Source organism: Aethalodelphis obliquidens, unplaced genomic scaffold (assembly GCF_003676395.1).
Source record: "Aethalodelphis obliquidens isolate GAN/ISIS:26980383/991018 unplaced genomic scaffold, ASM367639v1 scaffold56, whole genome shotgun sequence".
NCBI classification, from domain to species: domain Eukaryota; kingdom Metazoa; phylum Chordata; class Mammalia; order Artiodactyla; family Delphinidae; genus Aethalodelphis; species Aethalodelphis obliquidens.
The window spans coordinates 3,765,955-3,785,244 of record NW_020838000.1 but is presented as its reverse complement, the minus strand read 5'-3'; positions in this window follow the sequence as shown (position 1 = coordinate 3,785,244).

Genomic DNA, 19,290 nt, shown 5'->3' with positions numbered 1-19,290 from the left:
GATTAGTGTTTGTCCCTAAGCTTTAACTTACCCAACATTTAAATGACATTACTAATAATTTGGTCTATTTTTAGCATTATAGTAAGATTCAAAGAATACATGTTAATCGTTTAATACAGTCTTAGAATTTACTATTCTAAAATAGTATATGGTACTATTATCATAACCGTATCATTGAAAAATACGAGTGGTTCACAAAGAAAACACAGCATACAAACCAAGAAAGTGGGAAATACATTATCGTAACATAAAGTGTAAAGGGGGATGAACCAAAATAAATTACAAATATTCCCCCCCCGCAAACTTCGGAAAATACATTTACCTGTATATGTGCTTGTTTCTGAACTTTCCCCTTTTCTAGCATGAAAGGGAAATCGAGACTCACGATTTTTCTGCATGTCTACCGCTTCGTAATTTTCTAAAATATATATTTTTTAAAACAGCAACATTATCGTCTGAAGACTTAGGAACCCTCATCAGTGTCAAGATTTGTGAGAGAACAACAAAGGTAAGACTGCTTGACTAGAAGAAACGGCAAGGTTGGGTACATTACCTGCCATCTTCGGGGGGTTTTTGTTGCGGTATGCGGGCCTCTCACTACTGTGGCCTCTCCCGTTGCGGAGCACAGGCTCCAGACGCGCAGGCTCAGCGGCCATGGCTCACGGGCCCAGCCGCTCCGCGGCATGTGGGATCTTCCCGGACCGGGGCACGACCAGACCCTGCATTGGCAGGCGGACTCCCAACCACTGCGCCACCAGGGAAGCCCCATTTTCAGGTTTTTTTAATTCACTATTCTTCAGCAAATGCAAGTAGGGAGTATGTCTGGAACCTTAATATCGCGGGTCACACGTCTGCCGCAGCGAGCGGGAAGGACCACCTGGCCAACCGGAGCCACGGGTCTCAGCAGCCAGGATCCCGTCGGCAACATGCGCCCCTCGCGAGATTTGGCTTCCAGCGTGTGGGAGTTGGCGCGAGAGCCCAGGTGCGTTCTGTCTGACCGTGCCACGCCCTCCCCGTGCTGGGGCTCTATGCTGTGGGCTGACCTGCGCACACCGTGTCAGAGGGCTTCCTTGCTGTCCCTGGCGTCCAGATGCTTGTAGCCAAGTGGGAACAGTGGCAGGAGACTGGAAAAGGGGCGGCCGTGAGGTCAGGTGTTTCTGCCCCGGGCTCCCACCCCCAGTTTGCAGTGGACACTTGACTCCCCAACCTGAGGCTCCCTGGACAGCCCTCTCGGAAGAGCTCCCCTTCCTGCTCTTCTTGTGCAGAGGTGGACATGGGCTCCCCGGAATTGCTCACCTCGGGGTGCTGCACGGCTTCCCCAAATCCTGCTCACACCGTGACTAGGCTCTTCTCAGACCACTCAGTTGGAAGGTGCCATGCAGGAAGAGAGGAAAGGCTACTATCAAAATGAGAGCCCCATGGGCGACTCAGCCACGCAGCCCTCCCCCGACCACTGTCCGTGTCGCTCTTTTAGTGAAAAAGAATTAACTAAATGTTATGCAGTTAAACATACTGGATTATTAGGAACACCATAAGTGTAATTATTCCATGCTTCTGAAATAAGTTTGTATTTTCGGAACACTTCAAATCATTTTAGTCGTTTACACCCCGACTCCCAAAAACATGTAAGCAGCTTAAGTCCCTCTTAAAAGAAATGAAGAAACAGAGCCACGGCCCAAAACAACTAAGTGATTTGGAATACAAGTGTCTTCCATGGAGGCTGGAATCCCCGTTTGGAGAATGTAAATCACTGCACGGATTCTAAGAGGTTTCAATGACATTTCCATCTTACTTGCTGCCTACAAGCCATAATATGCCTGATTTAACACCCTTGTTAGCTCACTACCATAAATAATGGCTTTCACCACCTGACAACCTGTGTTGCAAAAGGAGAGGTGAATTGAAATTAATAAGACCCTACATGGGTAAAGCTGGATGCCCTGTCACTCCCAGCTAAGTATTCTGGGTCAAGGGAGATCTATTTCTAGAACAAAGTTACTCCCAGAATTTTTCATCTTCTCCTTTGCAAATCAAACCCGGAGTGCCCCACTGTGTATAAAGTGGAAATCCCTAATGTTGCTATTATTACCAAGATAAGCTGATGTATGAGTGCTTATTCATCTGACAAAAATACGTAATTGTGCTGATAGTTTTCAAGCACAAATATGTTTAACAAACTGTCATACCGTTGGCATCATTATTTACAACCCAAGCTATGTACTGTCTATAGGTGGAGTCTGGGGAATCTCAGAATCTCAGGAATGGGGACAAGCCTCGTTTTACTAATTAAAATTAAAGGCCCCAGGCTTCCCTGGTGGTGCAGTGGTTAAGAATCCGCCTGCCAATGCAGGGGACACGGGTTCGAGCCCTGGTCCAGGAAGATCCCACATGCCGCAGAGCAACTAAGCCCATGCACTGCAACTACTGAGCCTGTGCTCTAGAGCCCGCGTGCCATAACTACTGAGCCTGCGTGCCACAACTACTCAGCCCACGTGCCACAACTACTGAAGCCCGCGCGCCTGGAGCCCGTGCTCCGCAACAAGAGAAGCCACCACAATGAGAAGCCCACACACCACAACGAAGTGCAGGCCCCGCTTGCCACAACTAGAGAAAGCCTACGCGCAGCAACGAAGACCCAACGCAGCCAAAAATAAATAAAAATTAAATAAATTTATTAAAAAAAATTAAAGGCCCAAATATGTAAATGATATTCACATCTTGAAAATAGTTGTCATTTGAGATTAAAATTTGTTAATAGACTGTTCAAACATTTGAAGACATATTATGACGAAATTTACAAACCCTCACCATGGATGTCAAAGCTTTTTCTCGCAGCAGGGCTTTTACCTAAATAATTTGCTTGGGATAACTCCCTTTGGCAGCAAAGAGAACCCCTGGTTGGTTTGGTTTTTTTTTTTTCCGTGAACAAGTTCTCCATGTTCGGAGGGCTTGTGAGCAAACGCAGCTCATCAAACTGCAAAGGAGACTCCAGTTGTCTGTCAAGGAAGATTTAATTAAGTTTAGGCTATTAAGCAGAACTTCTGAAGCAGATTCTTACATAAACGTTCAGGTTATTAAAATAATTTATCTATTTATCTCCTGGAGAAGCCATTCATTGGCCATTTCTAAAATTACAACTTTGAAAGACGAGCACCAGTGACAGAATTTGTTTTTCAATAAAAATATTGATAATTAGTCATATTTTTGTAGTTAGGGGGCCATTCGATTTAATTTTGGAGAGAAAATTGCCTGATTTTGTCCAGAGGATTTACTTTAAGTTACTTATGTATTCCTACATTCTCATCTATTTGTTGTGTTCTAGTGTCCTCCAATGGATATTCTCGATAGTACTGGTATTACAGAATCTGTTGAATCTGAGGTTCACCAGGTGGCCAGTTGGTACATGAGCTTTGTGAGCAAACAGTCCCTGAAGGAACCCAGTTCTAGTCTGAGCTGAAATCAAGTAACACTTATGGCACATCCGAAAATCATTCTCCTTGATAGACAATGAGTTCCAAGGTCATTCAGATTAAATTTCCTGTCTCTTCTTATCATATTGAATAATCTCAAAAGTGATGGACCCATATATAGGAAAGTTGCTGCTGAAAAATGTAAAGAGTATGACTTAAGAGGTATATGGTACAGAGTTAGGCTTTGGATGTTAAGGAAGACACAATTCTTTGATTAGCCTAGAAAATAACAGGAAGTACTCTGGAGCACATGAAGTTGATTCTAGAGGAGTTTGTTATGCAAAATAAGAAAAAATAAAGAAAAAGCACTATTACTGGACATTAATGAACAAATCAATCTGAATTATTGAGAAGTCTGGATTAGAACATATAATTTAAAGAACAGTGCTTTTGCATTTTCATGGCCACAATCAGGATGTAGTTTCAATAGATAGCCCAAGTAATTATAATAAAACCCAGGGCTATTCTTGTAAATTGGTTGTGTCCAGGGGTATTTAACAATAATATACTCCAAATTTTCTTGCTATTTCTGTTTTAAATAATCCCTCCAATTCCCACAATGTGTTGAATCTTTTATTAGATCAAGTGACCCAATTTTGATCCAGAAAATACTGTGACTCAAACTGTGGGTGGAAGGGGGGGGTACATGGAGAGGAACTTGAGGCTATTGGATATATGCGAATAACTCCTGGAAAAAATAAGAGTGTGGACCTCACCCTGTCTCCTCACAGAGATAGAGGACAACTAATATAGGATGCTTTCTGATAGCTCACAGGTGTATATATTTCCCTAATGCAATTACTGGAGCATTAAATATATATATGTGTATATATATATATACACACATATATAACTGAATCACTTTGTTGAACTACATTGTAAATCAACTATACTTCAATAAAAAATAAAATAAAATAGACCTCTAGCACTATAACTATCTGTAGGGACAATATTGCAGGTGTGATTCTCTCACTTACCCATCCATTCCATCCACGAGAATTCCAAAGACCTGCCATTGTGCCTACAAGATAAGAGATCTGGAAAGTTTCTGAGCACTGGATGGCAGTCAGATATTTTAATAAAATGATGAATCGTAGTCCCCAAGGAGCTCCAACAATTGGGTGTTAATTTCAGATTATGATGACTGTATCCTGAGATAAAATAACACCTGTGGCACGTCTTAAAAGCAAGCAAGGAATAACTCTCTGTAAGTTGAATGCAAACTTGAAAGTATATAGACTTGCACGTACTTTCCCGTAAGAACCCGATTACAGTTCTACTTTCAGTGCTGAGTCCCACTGAGCTATCCCATCAAGAAGACAATAGGCGCTTCATCAGTTCCTTCTACCATGTTTATTGACAAACATAAACTATAGAGCACAGAAGAGCATGTGAAGATACATTCATGCAAGTGTGTACATGTGCGGGAAAATGAATATGGAAATAGCTGTATCGGTAACTACCCAAGAGCAGAACCTAGCATCTCCTGAAAGAAAATCCACCAAGTTTTTGAGAGTCTATGTGAGATAATTAGCAGAAATAGAAGAATAACTGGTATTTCCTAAATGCACTGCACCAAATCTGCAATTGTACATTTTTTAAATCACCAAGATAGTTAAGATGCTCCTCTTTCCGCGATGTGGTACAGACCCAGAGCAGCTTACATGGAGAATTGCTCCCACTCTAGGTCACTTAGAGGCAGACGCTTAAGCTCCCAGAAGTTCTGATGTGACTCTCATTCAAGCATTAACATTCACAACTGTGCTCTTCCCATAAGGCTCTTGGTGTCCAGAAGCTTGTAACTTTTAGAGAATATAGCTGATCTCCCTGCTAAGTATCCTGACTACATGAACATCCTTCTCTATCCTTTAGGTAAATAAACCTTGTTTCATTCATCCATGAGCTGTCTCATTCTGAATCTAGTATTTTCATTCAGTGCAATGATCACACAGTCATTTAAAGAAAGTTAAAACCTACATATAAATTTCATTATGGAATTTCTTATAAGGCATACACTGTCTCTTGTGACGATCACATTTATTCTGGTGACAGTAATCACGCATTTCAGTAAAACCACAGCTCCAAATAGCCAACTAGTCACTACATATTTCAGGGTGAATGTCCTGGTGGCATGGCTACCTGTCTCATTCTGTAGCCTAAGCTGTAGGGCCACCTGGTCCTTTTCATAGCAATGGAAGAAGTTCAAGAAGGCAAGCCCAACCATGCAAGGCAGTCCTTTGATCAGAGCAAGTTACGCAGCCAAGCCCAAAGCCAAGGATCAGGGAAGTACGCTCTACCCATCAAGAAGTGATGGCAAGAATATGGATATATAAAACTATACTACAGAGGGGTGAAAAAGTGGTACAAATAACTCAGTCTTCCACAGTCACCAAGGTAAACAGAAAAGAGAACTACATTAGGAGATAGAAATCCTGGATTCTGTCTCATTCACCCACTCTCTATTTGAGCGAGGGCAGAACCTCTTTGAGTCCCAGGTGGGTATGGAGCAAACAGACTGAATGATTTATGAAGTTTTCTGTGATCCCAAATATTCTCTGAGCTCATTATCTCTCACTTCAAATCAATTCCTTCTCCTATCATGCATGCCATTTTCAAAGCTGTCAGTCTCCAGCTCAGGATCAATAGATTAATGCTTGATTTCTATAACTGAGCAATGACTCACTCTGGTTAATATCTCCTTTCAAGTATACTTTCTATAGGCACTGACCTTGGCCCCTCACATATATTCCTTCCTGTCCTTGACATTTAACCTTAATCATCAATTATTGAAAGAATGCCCCAGAAGGTGTCATAATTCCTATATCACTTAGCCTAATACTTTTTAATAGCCCTTACTCAAGTCCACATACAAACGTTTAGTGAATTCCTCCCCACCATTTCCTACAGGTCCCAATTCATTAGCCTGCTGTTCAGAGACCTCCAGACTCTCCTCTGCTTTCTTTTTGTTGTTCCCTCCATCCACTCCACTCGAAGAAAACAAAATCATCCAAGTGCACTAACCTTCCCACTGTTAACAAAAATTCATCCAAGCTTGGAAATAAAGCAAAAGGATGAGTACCACGTCCTTTCAATGTCATTTGGAGGCATTGCTCAAAAGGTCCACCCAAGGATTATTGAAAGGCATATACTTTGTTCAGCTCACTGTTTATCATTAAATAAAGACCTAGATGTAATGAATCACAAGTTGACATGCAGATTTTTGTCTAGTAGAAAAGATAACCCAACGTTACAGTTTACTGACTTACAGAACATCATCTAGTTTGGCCTCTAACCCTGAAGTCATATCGTTAACTTTCCTTTATTAGATTTGTAAGGATATCTAGCTCCTCAAATGCCCTTGGAACCAGCCACACCATTATACTGGTTTCCTCATTATTTAATGAGATGAATAATATCTTTGATGTGTGTTCATTTTAAATTTGTAAAACAGCTGTGTTTTTAACTTTTCGTAGCGTGTGCTTTAACATTTATCTCTTTGTGAAACCTTTTCTCATTCTTCCTTGCATTGCTCATACTTCGTTCCGTTCCTATCAGAAATGTCAGCCACTTGTCCAAGCTTATCAGAACCCTTCCTACCTCTCCTTCAAGTTTTTGTTCTAGTTCCATTTCCTAGCAAGGATCTTATCTTCCTTTAAACTGATCAGGCATTTATAGCCTGGCTTACTTTTGCTTCTTTGTGATTTCATTTATTTTTCAATGTTTATTTTGTTTTCTTGACTGTTGCTATTGAATTTTAATCATAACAAAATGAACTTAAAGTAGGTTAAACACTGATATTTATATACACAAAAAATGACAGTCATGTTGTAGTTTCTAGGACTTTTGAAAGACAATCATTGTTACCTCGGTATCTCATAGAATATTACAGAGTTTTTTTATAAAAGAGGAAAATGTTGAACAAGGAGACATTCAACATCAAAAATACATTAATTAACACTTTTATGACTTTCCTAGGCCAGCTTAGACAAGATCTGGGAAATGCTCTAAATAAATAAAGGCTTTGCAAAGTGGAAAAGAATGAGCACAGGTAGATAGAAAGAAGGTGCCAGACACAGCTGTGGAGTCAGCCTTTTGTGAGAAATCCACTTTCAGAGAATCACTTGTAAATTTAAGTAGCACCAAAATCACTGTCATCTTAAAAAGAAAGACACTAAGAAGTTCCCAGGGGTGGGACACCTAAATACTAGGACAGCTATACTTGGGCACAAAACAATGGGAAGATTCAATTCTGAGCTTCAACGACGTTTTCATTAAAAATTCTTTTTATTACGAGCTAGTTGTTTCAGCTGGGAATATGATTTAAAGACACTACCCGAAATAAAATTGAAAGAGGCTGAAATTCTACATTTTTTCAGTTAAGCTAGAAAGAAAGAAGATGTCCTTACTGCTAGCCCTTTAACCAAGTTTCTCATTCTGAGAATTCCTGGATGGCTGGGCTTATGGGTAGATGAAAAGCAATATTAAAAGCAGGCTTCATGAACCAGGAAGTTTGCGTGGCTTACCCTCTCATCTCCAAGGCTCTGTTCTCTCATGCCCACCCACTCCATCTGCCTGGACCACCACCTGATTATGTCACTCTCAGAAGCCTTTAATAGCTACTCACTGGTTCCCAAAGAAAATTCCAGTTTCTCATCCTGCCATTCAAGATCTTCACCATCTGATCCCAAACTACCTGTCCTACGGTGTGGGACGTCTATATGATATGCTACAATATTACTTCTATTTCTTCACATCTGTACCTTGTTCCTGTTCTTTTCCCTGCACGGCACATCTGTTGTCAACCATCTCTGCTTCTTCTTCTAGGTTCTACTCAAATACCACATCATCCTTGAAACCTTTCCCAGTCACCACAACTCAAAGTTTTTCTTTTTCTAAATTCCTATATCTTTTTATTTTGTATTATTTTGTTTCATTGGGGTGATCATTTGACAATTTTTCTGTTTTCTCCCCATAATCAGACAATACAAACATCTTTTAATGAATCAAGTTGACCAGAAGGTTGACAAGCCTATAAAATTCTAGTTAATTCAAACCAACCTCTTGGTTTGACCTGAGCATGACCCTCTGAAAATGCGGTGCCGAATCGATAGGACACCAACTCTCCCTTCCAAGACAACTGTTTAACAGTTTTAATCAAAAGTTAATTGCAATTGCCTAAAGAACCTTCAGAAAACTCTGAGGTCAGAGCCTCTGGTGCAGGCTGGGTTCAAGATTTTTGTGCAGGGTGTTTACTGGGAGCGCAGGGCAGGAGGAGGGCTGGGCAGTGGGAGCAGTTGGGCTGCAGTGCAGTCATGACTAATTCCTCATTCCACGGGGAGCTCTGCGGCTGGGATCGCCCTGTTCACGCCAGGGGGGACCCAGACCTTTATACCCCTGAATTGATGGATCACTGGAAGTGGGCTGGCCCCAGAGGCAGACACCCTAGGGCAAGGTGGAGCTCCTCAATGGAGACAATTCTCCAAGACTGCTGAGGAGACCTCTCAGTGGACAACCTCCAGAGAGGAGGGAATAAATCCTTCAGTCCTGAAGGAGAGATTTGGGCCAGTGAAGTCCAGTATCCACAACTAACTCTAAATACCAATACATCTAATGTCCTTTTCATTAAGCACTAGAGTTTGGTTTTGTTTGTTGAACACACTTTAATTCTTAAGGTGTAATTCTGTTTATGCTCCTTTATTTGTGTTTCTTGTATATTATTCCTGTCTGAATTCCTGATACAAGTCTGAAACATGTATCACAGCGCTTTTCCCTAACCTCAGCAATTTTGATTCTCAAAACAAATGAAATGTGTGTTTGTATCTCTTCCTTTGAGCTAATTGTCCTATTGCAACAAGAATGATAAATAGAAAGACATATTTAGAAAGTAACGAGATCTATCATTGTTTTTAATCCTTTAATACTTCCATAAAATTAACCACTGGTTTATCTATCAAGTTTGTTTCTTCGAACAGACAGATATTTAGTGTATTTACTCCTAAATATTTACAGCTGCACTGTTTATATACATTTGTATACAAATTTGTGTTACGAAGATGATCTTATTGTAACTGATTAACCTTAGGCTTACTCTGCAGCCAGGAGATGGTGCCTCTTTGTGAGGTCTCTCCTTGGACGACTTCTGGAGAGGCAATGCATAAGAGGCTAAGAGCATAGGTTTGGGATTAAACAAGACTGCTAAGAGGAATGGAATGTAGGGTTTAAGAGCATGGATCCTGGAGTCAGACTGCCTGGGTCCAGCCAAATTCAAGCTCCACCAATTATGTGCTGTGTGGTCTTGCATATTTCACTTAATCGATCTGTGTCTTCGTTTTCTCAAATATAAATGGGAAATTAATCATAGTATTATCTTATAGAACTGCTGTGAGAAATAAAAAACACATAAAGTATTCAGAGCAATGTCTCGACACACTTAGAATGTAATCAATTGCTGTTTATTATTGTAATTGTTATTATTAAAAGCTTCACATTCCAGCTTTAAAAAAAATAGTAATGAGAAAGAAAGTGAAGTATGTCCTACTGTCATACTGCAGAAACTTCTTTTTATTATACTTAGGGATGTATCTAAGGCAATAGTTTATAGCATAAAGCATTCTGAGGAGTCAGCAAACATCTGGCAAATTTGGACAAACAGGGTAATTCAGGGTCCTACATGGATTTATTTGTCCCTTGGGACTAACTACTAGTTTTGATGTCTTTGCTTTTAGAGTTTATCAAGTGCTTTCACATACATTATTTTGTCATTTTATCAATGATTCTGCAAAATAGCCTAAGATGATAACTTTTTCTAAATTTAAAGGGACAAAGTATAACCCAGAGAGCTTGAGTGATCTTTTTCTGCATCACACAGCAAAGCAAGGAGAAGACTGAACCCTTAGTCCCGCTATTCTAAGTACACAGACAGGTCTAATATCACAGCAGCAGCTGTCAACTATGACACAGCCATCCACTGTGGGACCCTCACAAGTCATCTGTTACTGGAAACATGTGAAGCTTGCAAATGATGGACTTTTATTTATAAGGAGGGGTTGTTTGCATAAAAAATCTATCTCGTGCTCATTTGTGTTCAGAAATGCTTTCTCTAGTAAAAGGAAATGGCTCCCGGGGAAGAAGAAAGTTCAGGGCTTTGATAAGCCTAAGGGAGTGTGTCTTGCATATGAATGTTATTTATCAGGTGAGTCTTGGTGGCAAGTGTACTGCATCACCCTGCCTCTATGATCTATGACCATGTTTCCCCCTTTATATTTGCCTCTCTAGACAGCTCCTGAATTTTGGCTTCACCTCTAGAACTCTTTTTCAAAATAGAGTTAACCACATATTAATTCCCTAAAACAACTAACTAGCTGCTTGTAGGTTTTTACTAATCGAAGTTAGTCAAACCCAGGCTCTCCTGTCCTCTCCTCCATCTCCCATGCCTAGTTGCTTTTCTTCTTTTGTACCTAATTCTGCAGCATGAAAACATTTCATCAGGAAGGAGTTTATGAAGCGTAGGGGACTAAACTCAGAACAACAATGAGAATATTTACCTATTAGCAATTGCAGAACTGCACCCAGCGTTTCAACTACATGACAGATGACCAGGAACCAAGGAAGACTGGCAGAGCAGTCACCACCCCACCAAGGGCATTGCACCATTACTAAAAATACATTGGCCATATTTTGCACACAGTAGGGCTTTTAAGGAACAACAAGATGATAAAAGAAAATCAATGTCTAGCCAACAAATTTCCATTAGTCACAATAAACTACGGAACTTACAGTATATTTTAGGGTAAAGAGAAGTTCTCAGATCTTTCTAAACATCCTTCTTTCAGCAGGGGACACACACATCTTGCTTAGATAAGACTGAAAATAAATCATATAGGACACACAGTGTTGCTAGAAGAGAACGAAGCTGATTTTTTAACAAGATGATTCCAAAATATAATCAAATGAATTAGAGGAGTCACCTAGAAGGCTATACAATGGATGACTCTAACTTAGTGAAACTTATTTCAAAAGCTACACATAAAAATGAATTTCCCTATGGGTAAATGGATAAAGAAAATATGATATATATTAATATAAGCCACACAGATATACAACCGAATATTATCCAGTCATAAAAAGAAGGAAATCCCGCCATTTGTGACAACACGGAAGGACCTTGAGGGCTTTATGTAAGTGAAATGTCAGAGAGAGGGAGAGAAATACTGTATGATCTCACATATATGTGAAATCTAAAAACAAAAACATAAACAACCACCAAAAAAAACCCAAAAATGAACTCAGAGTTGCAGAGAACAGATTGGTGGTTTGCCAGAAGCAGGGGGAAGGGGCGGGTGAAATAGTTAAAAATAAGTAAGTCCTGGGAACATCATGTCCAGCACGGTGACTATGGTTAACAATACCGTGTTGTATATTTGAAAGACGTTAAGAGAGTAGATCTTGGGCTTCCCTGGTGGCGCAGCGGTTGAGAGTCCGCCTGCCGATGCAGGGGACGCGGGTTCGTGCCCCGGTCCGGGAAGATCCCACATGCCGCGGAGCGGCTGGGCCCGTGAGCCATGGCCGCTGAGCCTGCGCGTCTGGAGCCTGTGCTCCGCAACGGGAGAGGCCACAACAGTGAGAGGCCCGCGTACCGCAAAAAAAAAAAGAGAGAGTAGATCTTAAAAGTTCTTATCACAAGAAAAAGAATTATAACTATGTGTGGTGATGGATGTTAATTAAACTTATCATGGTGATCATTTCTCAATATATACATATACGGGATCATTATACTGTATACCTGAAACTAATACATGCTTTGACGTATATGTCAATTTTACCTCAATAAAAAAGAATGCGTCTCCCCTTTGTATTCTTCTTTAGGGCAGGGATACCTGCGATACAGCTTTGGCCCAGAACATTTTAGAACTCCTTTTTGTGACTGTCCTCAGAGCAATAACAGTAACTGCCAATCGCTGAGCTCTTACAAGAGTCCATGAACTTACAAATCTCCTTACACATTTCGTCTAACAAAATCCTTCACAGCAGCAGCCTGAGGCGTTCCAGATGGCTCCCGGAGATTACAAAACTTAAAATGCCAAGTTGGTCCCAAGTCACGGGGCTGGCAAGGAAAGAAGCTAGCATCTGACCCGTCTTTCTCCTTCCAAATCATGTCACTGTGCAGTCACACAGGTCACATCATGAAGTCAGTCAAATTCACGACTTTGCACACTGTGACAGTTCTGCAAGCTCGTGTGGACGGCCCATGGTTTCCCAGTCTCCACTCCAAGGATACCAAAATGTAAGAGAGAAGTCACCAGAAAATGAGATATAGGTCCTCAAGGGGCTTATGAGATGGTGAGGTTGGTCTCGGTTAGTACCAGGCTCTTGCCAAAAGATAAATCTGTCTGCAAAGGATAAAGCTTCGCCACCACTGGAGATGATTTTAAAAATGAGGGGATGGGGCTTCCCTGGTGGCGCAGTGGTTGAGAGTCCGCCTGCCGATGCAGGGGACACGGGTTCGTGTCCCGGTCCGGGAAGATCCCACATGCCGTGGAGCGGCTGGGCCCTGAGCCATGGCCGCTGAGCCTGCGCATCCGGAGCCTGTGCTCCGCAACGGGAGAGGCCGCAGCGGTGAGAGGCCCGTGTACCGCCAAAAAAAAAAAAAAAAAAAAAAAGATTTCTCATTGTGTAGTTCCAAATATAAATATAAGGCTACAGAATTCCTTCTCTGGCATATTGTCATATCTGCCCTGAGTAAATTTTACATGCAAGGTGTTGGTTGTAATATCTACACACAGAGAGAGCTGAGACTTCCTTAGGTTTACACAAAAGGTTGTGGGAATATACTGTATCTAGTTCCTAACTAGAGTTTGTTTAATAACTGAGAATCCAGAAGCTACCACCCAAGAAGGGCCTCAATGCCAAGAATTCTCTTATATTCCAGCTTCTTCAATCCTCCATGGGTAGAACAACTTAAAATTACTTCCAAACCCCATTTTCCAGTGGAGAGAGAACTACGCTAGGCTTCCATTGTGCTAGGGATGGTAGATGGCAGCCTTTCAGTTGTTCATCCATTCGGTCAACAAAGTGAATTAAGCACCTGTTAATGAATTAGACACTGTGGGTTAGGGGCTCAGGTGGTCATCTAAGTTGGGGTCAAGATGAGGTAATGATAGGCCACGCCTCCACCAAGACCACCCACTAGGGAAAAATTGGAAAGACCAGAAGGAAAAAGTTACTCTCCTTTACGCATGAGAACTTCTTATCAAGGAAACAAAACATAAGAAAGGAACAGACTCCTGACTCCCAGAGGCCTGCAATTCTAGCAGTAAAACTTGGCAATGGAAGCCCTGCTATTAGCATCATGTGGACTGTGGTGTGACCTACCAAGCATTTACCCTCAGCCCTGTCACCACTCCTGTAACCACTAATGGAGATGACACTTCATACAGCTGCCAGGCACTTGGGTTAATACAGTCACTTGGGAATTTGGATTCCATCTTCAAAGCATTCCTGACATTATATTGTTTTCTCTACTTTGGTGTCTATTTGAAACGTTTCCATAATAAAGTATTTTTAAATCCCTGGCATACAAAGGGTCATCAGGCTTCACTTGAGCTTTTCCAGAAGTGAGATCCTACCACTCCATAAAGTTTATATTCAGCTGAAACTTGACTTCCTATCACGTCCACCAGTTGACCAAAGTTCTCTCCTGTGAACTACATAAAAGTAGTTCTTTACACAAAAGTAAATCTCTCAACAAGAGAATCCTCCAAATAACAGGATGGTTATTAGGTGTATAATTTACTATCCAAAATGGGGACAAATTTTGAAGGTAAAAAGCGGTACTAAAATAATAAATATATTCTACAAGGAAGATATACAGATTGCCAACAAACGCACGAAAGGATGCTCAACATCACTAATTGTTAGAGAAATGCAAATCAAAACTACAATGAGGTATCACCTCACATCAGTCAGAATGGCCATCAACAAAAAAGTCTACAAACAATAAATCCTGGAGAGGGTGTGGAGAAAAGGGAACCTTCTTGCACTATTGGTGGGAATGTAAATTGATACAGCCACTATGGAGAACAGCATGGAGGTTCCTTAAAAAACTACAAATAGAACTACCATATGAGCCAGCAATCCCACTACTGGGCATATACCCTGAGAAAACCATAATTCAAAAAGAGTCATGTACCACAATGTTCATTGCAGCTCTATTTACAATAGCCAGGGCATGGAAGCAACCTAAGTGTCCATCGACAGATGAATGGATAAAGAATATATGGCACATATATACAATGTAATATTACTCAGCTATAAAAAGAAACAAAATTGAATTATTTGTAGTGATGTGGATGTCTGCCATACCGAGTGAAGTAAGTCAGAAAGAGAAAAACAAATACCGTATGCTAACACATATATATGGAATCTAAAAAAAAAAAAAAAGGTTCTGAAGAACCCAGGGGCAGGACAGGAATAAAGACGCAGATGTAGGGAATGGACTTGAGGATGCAGGAAGGGGGAAGCAAAAGCTGGGACAAAGTGAGAGAGTGGCATGGACACATATACACTACCAAATGTAAAATAGATAGACAGTGGGAAGCAGCCGCATAGCACAGGGAGATCAGCTCGGTGCGTGTGACCACCTAGAGGGGTGGGATAGGGAGGGTGGGAAGGAGACGCAAGAGGAAGGGGCTATGGGGATATATGTATGCGTATAGCTGATTCACTTTGTTATACAGCAGAAACTAACATACCATTGTAAAGCAATTATACTCCAATAAAGATGTTAAAAAATGTAAAAAAAAGAGAAAGAAAGAAAAGAAACATAACCCCTCAAAAGATTAAAAAAAAAAACAACAAAATGCTGCATGGACTTGCTGTGAGGGCCAAAGGTGGAGATATAAATACAACCCCTTACAAACTGTAAAGTCTAGAACACATAGAAGGAATTATGACTATTAGTAGTACAATTTAGTAAGTGGAGAGCAAGGGGGAAAGAGAACATACTATAATTAAAGTCTAAGGTGGCTGTGCATTTGGGGAATTATTTAGATATAGTCTTTACTTTTTTTTAACAATTAATATACTTTACAAAAAACTCAATAAAAGGGAAGAAAAGTTTCAAAAAAAATACTGAATGCTACTGCCTTGATACCATAACAAAAAATTTTTATGCTCTTTTAAAGCTGTTTTTGGAACTAAATTATTTTTTTCTTAAGGACTTTAAAACTCTGAAAGCATCAAAATTACAGGGATAGAGAGTTTATGAAGGCTTTTATTTATCACTTCAAAATAATTCAGTCAGAGAGCCTCTAACATTTTACTCCTGGCACAGAAAAAACAACCTACCAAACTTTTAACACTGGCTAAGTTATGAAGCCAGATTTTCAAAATTTGATTTATTAAAATCAGAACTATTTTTTAATTTAAAATATTTCACAACATAAATGTGATCAAAAAATAATAACTCTCACTTCAAATAAGCCCTTAGTTTTTATTGAGGGCATTTATGACAGTCCATAAATTCACTTGCCATAAATAAGAAAATGCAGTTATTCCACTGTATTTATTTCCCCGGTGTTTTTGTAGGGGACAGTTGACTTCTTTATCCTACTGCCCATTATCCTACCATGCATCAGCCTACTGCCCATCTTATTTGGGAAGAATTCTCCTGATTCAAGGGATAAGAGAATTCTATCTTCTACTACAGAAACTGAAGGATCCAGATATCACCTCTCCCTGACCCCCTAAAGAGCCAGCTCATGATACTGAATCAGTGAAATCCTTCAGCTTTGACCTTGAACCTGCAAAGATGCAGGTACATTTGAAGACATTAGCATAGTAGTACTGTGAGGCTTGCAAAGGTGCCAAGCGTGGTATCCTTAGCATGAACTAGACTGTATTCCCTGATTTCTAACCGAGACTCATTCTCCAGCTTTTGAACGGAAGTTTTTTAACTGATCATTATTCATCCAGGAAAATAATTTCTCCTTAAGTTTCCAGAGTTGGTGTTGTTGCTTACAATAAACCCTCTGGTGAAGAAATTGGTATTTGTGAATAGACTGTAGACAGCAGATGCTTAGAGAAAGGAGGATTCTTGGGTTTGATACTGCCTAAACAGTGCTGAAGGGGAATACAAATCTCCTGTTCTTAACGACAGGTGAAAATCTGGCAATGCAGGTTTCAAGACTATAGGGCGGAGTAGTTACTTGTAATCATACTGGAAAGCTTAAAGAGAGAGAAAGAGGGTAAAACCTGTGCTGTCCATATGGTAGCCACTAGCCCCATACGGCTAAATAAACCCTGGATACCTGAAAACTTAGTGCTTAAGAACAAAAGAATGTAAAATATCTCATTTCTAATTTGCATACTGTTTATATGTGGAAATGATAATATTTTAGGCATATTGAGTTAAATAAATTATAAAAATTAAAAACTATATAATAAAGATATTATAATTGTTAAAATTTGTATTTATTAATTGAATATTAGGTTTTAATAGAGCGGGAGATCTATTAAAAAGTTCTAATCAGAAAGGATTTTCAAAAATAAATTGCTTTCCAGAATGTAAAAATAACATATTTGGGACAGATGCTAAACCAGATGGGACGCTGAGAAACATGCATGAACAGGGAATGACCCAGGTGAACTGAACCATATGTTCACCCTAGTTACCATGTCTCATCATCATTTCCCTTGTTCAGGTTGAACATCCCTGAGTCTTTGAACTCTGGGTCTCTTCAGTATCCAATCTCTTTCATCTGACAATATGCACTTAAAATATGGTACCAAAAATAACACAATCATCCTGATGAGTTCTGACCAGTGTCCATTACAATGAAGCCATCACTGCCATTAATCCAAACAGTATATTCTCCTAAAACTTCCCTCAGATTGCATTAGCCTGCCAAGCAGCTGCAACTGTATTGTTGGCTCCTATTCAGCTTGTAATCAACTGAAATTTTCTGCACATAAAGCCCTACTAAACTTGGTTTTCCTCTTTATAAACATTCATAAAGGATTTTATTTTTCATGCCTAAATTCTGGAATTATATCCTGTTAGTTTCAGGCCATCATGATAGACTATTAATATAGCTTTTGCTGAACCGCTTGTCATCAAATATATTGTCTGTTCTTCCAATATTTTGTGACATCCGAAGTTTGTTAAGCAAATTCTATGTGTTTTTAATCCAAATTGTAATTAAAATGTTTGACAGAACAGGGCCCAAACTAATCTGGTTAGCCCAATTAGTTAACATTTTTCAGCCAGGTAAGAATCCACCTAACTCTTCTGACATTAGGTCCATATTTTTCCATTTAATCCAAAAGAACATCATGAGTGGTATCAAATAGGCCAGAAGATGATAGAATCCTCAAAGTAATTGTTTACATTTTACATGAGGGGAGAGGGTTCACGTTGGCAGTGTAGGAAGATCCTGAACTCACCTCCTCCCGTGAACACATCAAATACACAACCACATATAGAACAATTCACCACACTCTAGCTGCAGCATTCCATAATTAGGAGGGACCACAAAGGTATGAATCTTTTCCATGAGGAGCAAGTAATTCAATTTTCACATCAGGCACCACAACTCCTAGATCCTGCACAGGAGAGACAAGCCTCCAAAACACTTTGCTTTAAAAACCAACTGGGAATACACACAAAACTATAGAACTGCAGGGAACAGAAAATCCACTCTCAAAGTACACATTCGCAGACTCACTTGACCCAAAAGGCCATCAAAAAAATTTTCAGCAGAAACCTTATGAACCAGAAGGGAGTGGCATGACATATTCAAAGTGCTGAAAAGAAAAAACTTTCCAAATAAGAATTCTCTACCCAGCGAGGTTATCATTCAGAATTGAAGGAGAGATTAAGAATTTCCCTGAGAAGCAAAAGCTAAAGTAGTTCATCACCACTAAATTGGCCCTATAAGAAATGCTTAAGGGACTTTTTTAAGCTGAAAAGAAATGGCACTAATAAATAATAAGAAAGCACACAAAACTCTGGAAAAGGTAAATACATAATAAAGGTAGTGTACTGATCACTTATAAAGCAAGCATGAAGGTTAAAAGACAAAAATAGTCAAATTAACTAAAATTATAATAATTAGTTAAGGGATACATAAAATAAAAAATGTAAAAGAAGATACAACATTTATAAATGTATATGCATCCAACAAAGAAGAATCTAAATATATAAAGCAAGCACTAAAAGACTTGAAGGGAGAAATTGAAAGCAGTACAATAAGAGCAGAGGACTTTAACACCAGACTTACATCAATGGATAGATCATCCAGACAGAAAATCAAAACGGAAACATGGGTCTTCAATGACACATCAGATCAGATGAACTTAATAGATATATACAAAACATTCAATCCAAAAGCAGTAGACTATACATTCCTCTCAAGTACACATGAAACATTCTTCAGGATAGATCACATGTTAGGTTACAAAAAAGTATCAGTGAATTCAAGAAGACTAAAATCACATCAAGCATCTTTTCTGACAACAATGGGTGAAACCAGAAATCAATTACAAGAAGAAAACTGGAAAAAAAAACCCCACCAAACATGGAGATTAAAAATATGCTACTGAACAACCAATGGTTCATCAAAGAAATTAAAGGAAAAATAAAATACCTGGAGACAAATTAAAACAGAAATATGTTATACCAGGGGCTATGGGATAAAGCAAAAGCAGTTCTAAGAGGAAAGTTCATAGCAATACAGACCTACATCAAGAAATAAGAAAAATGCCAAATAAACAATCTAACTTTACACCTAAAGGAAACAGAAGAAGACAACAAAAACGTTCA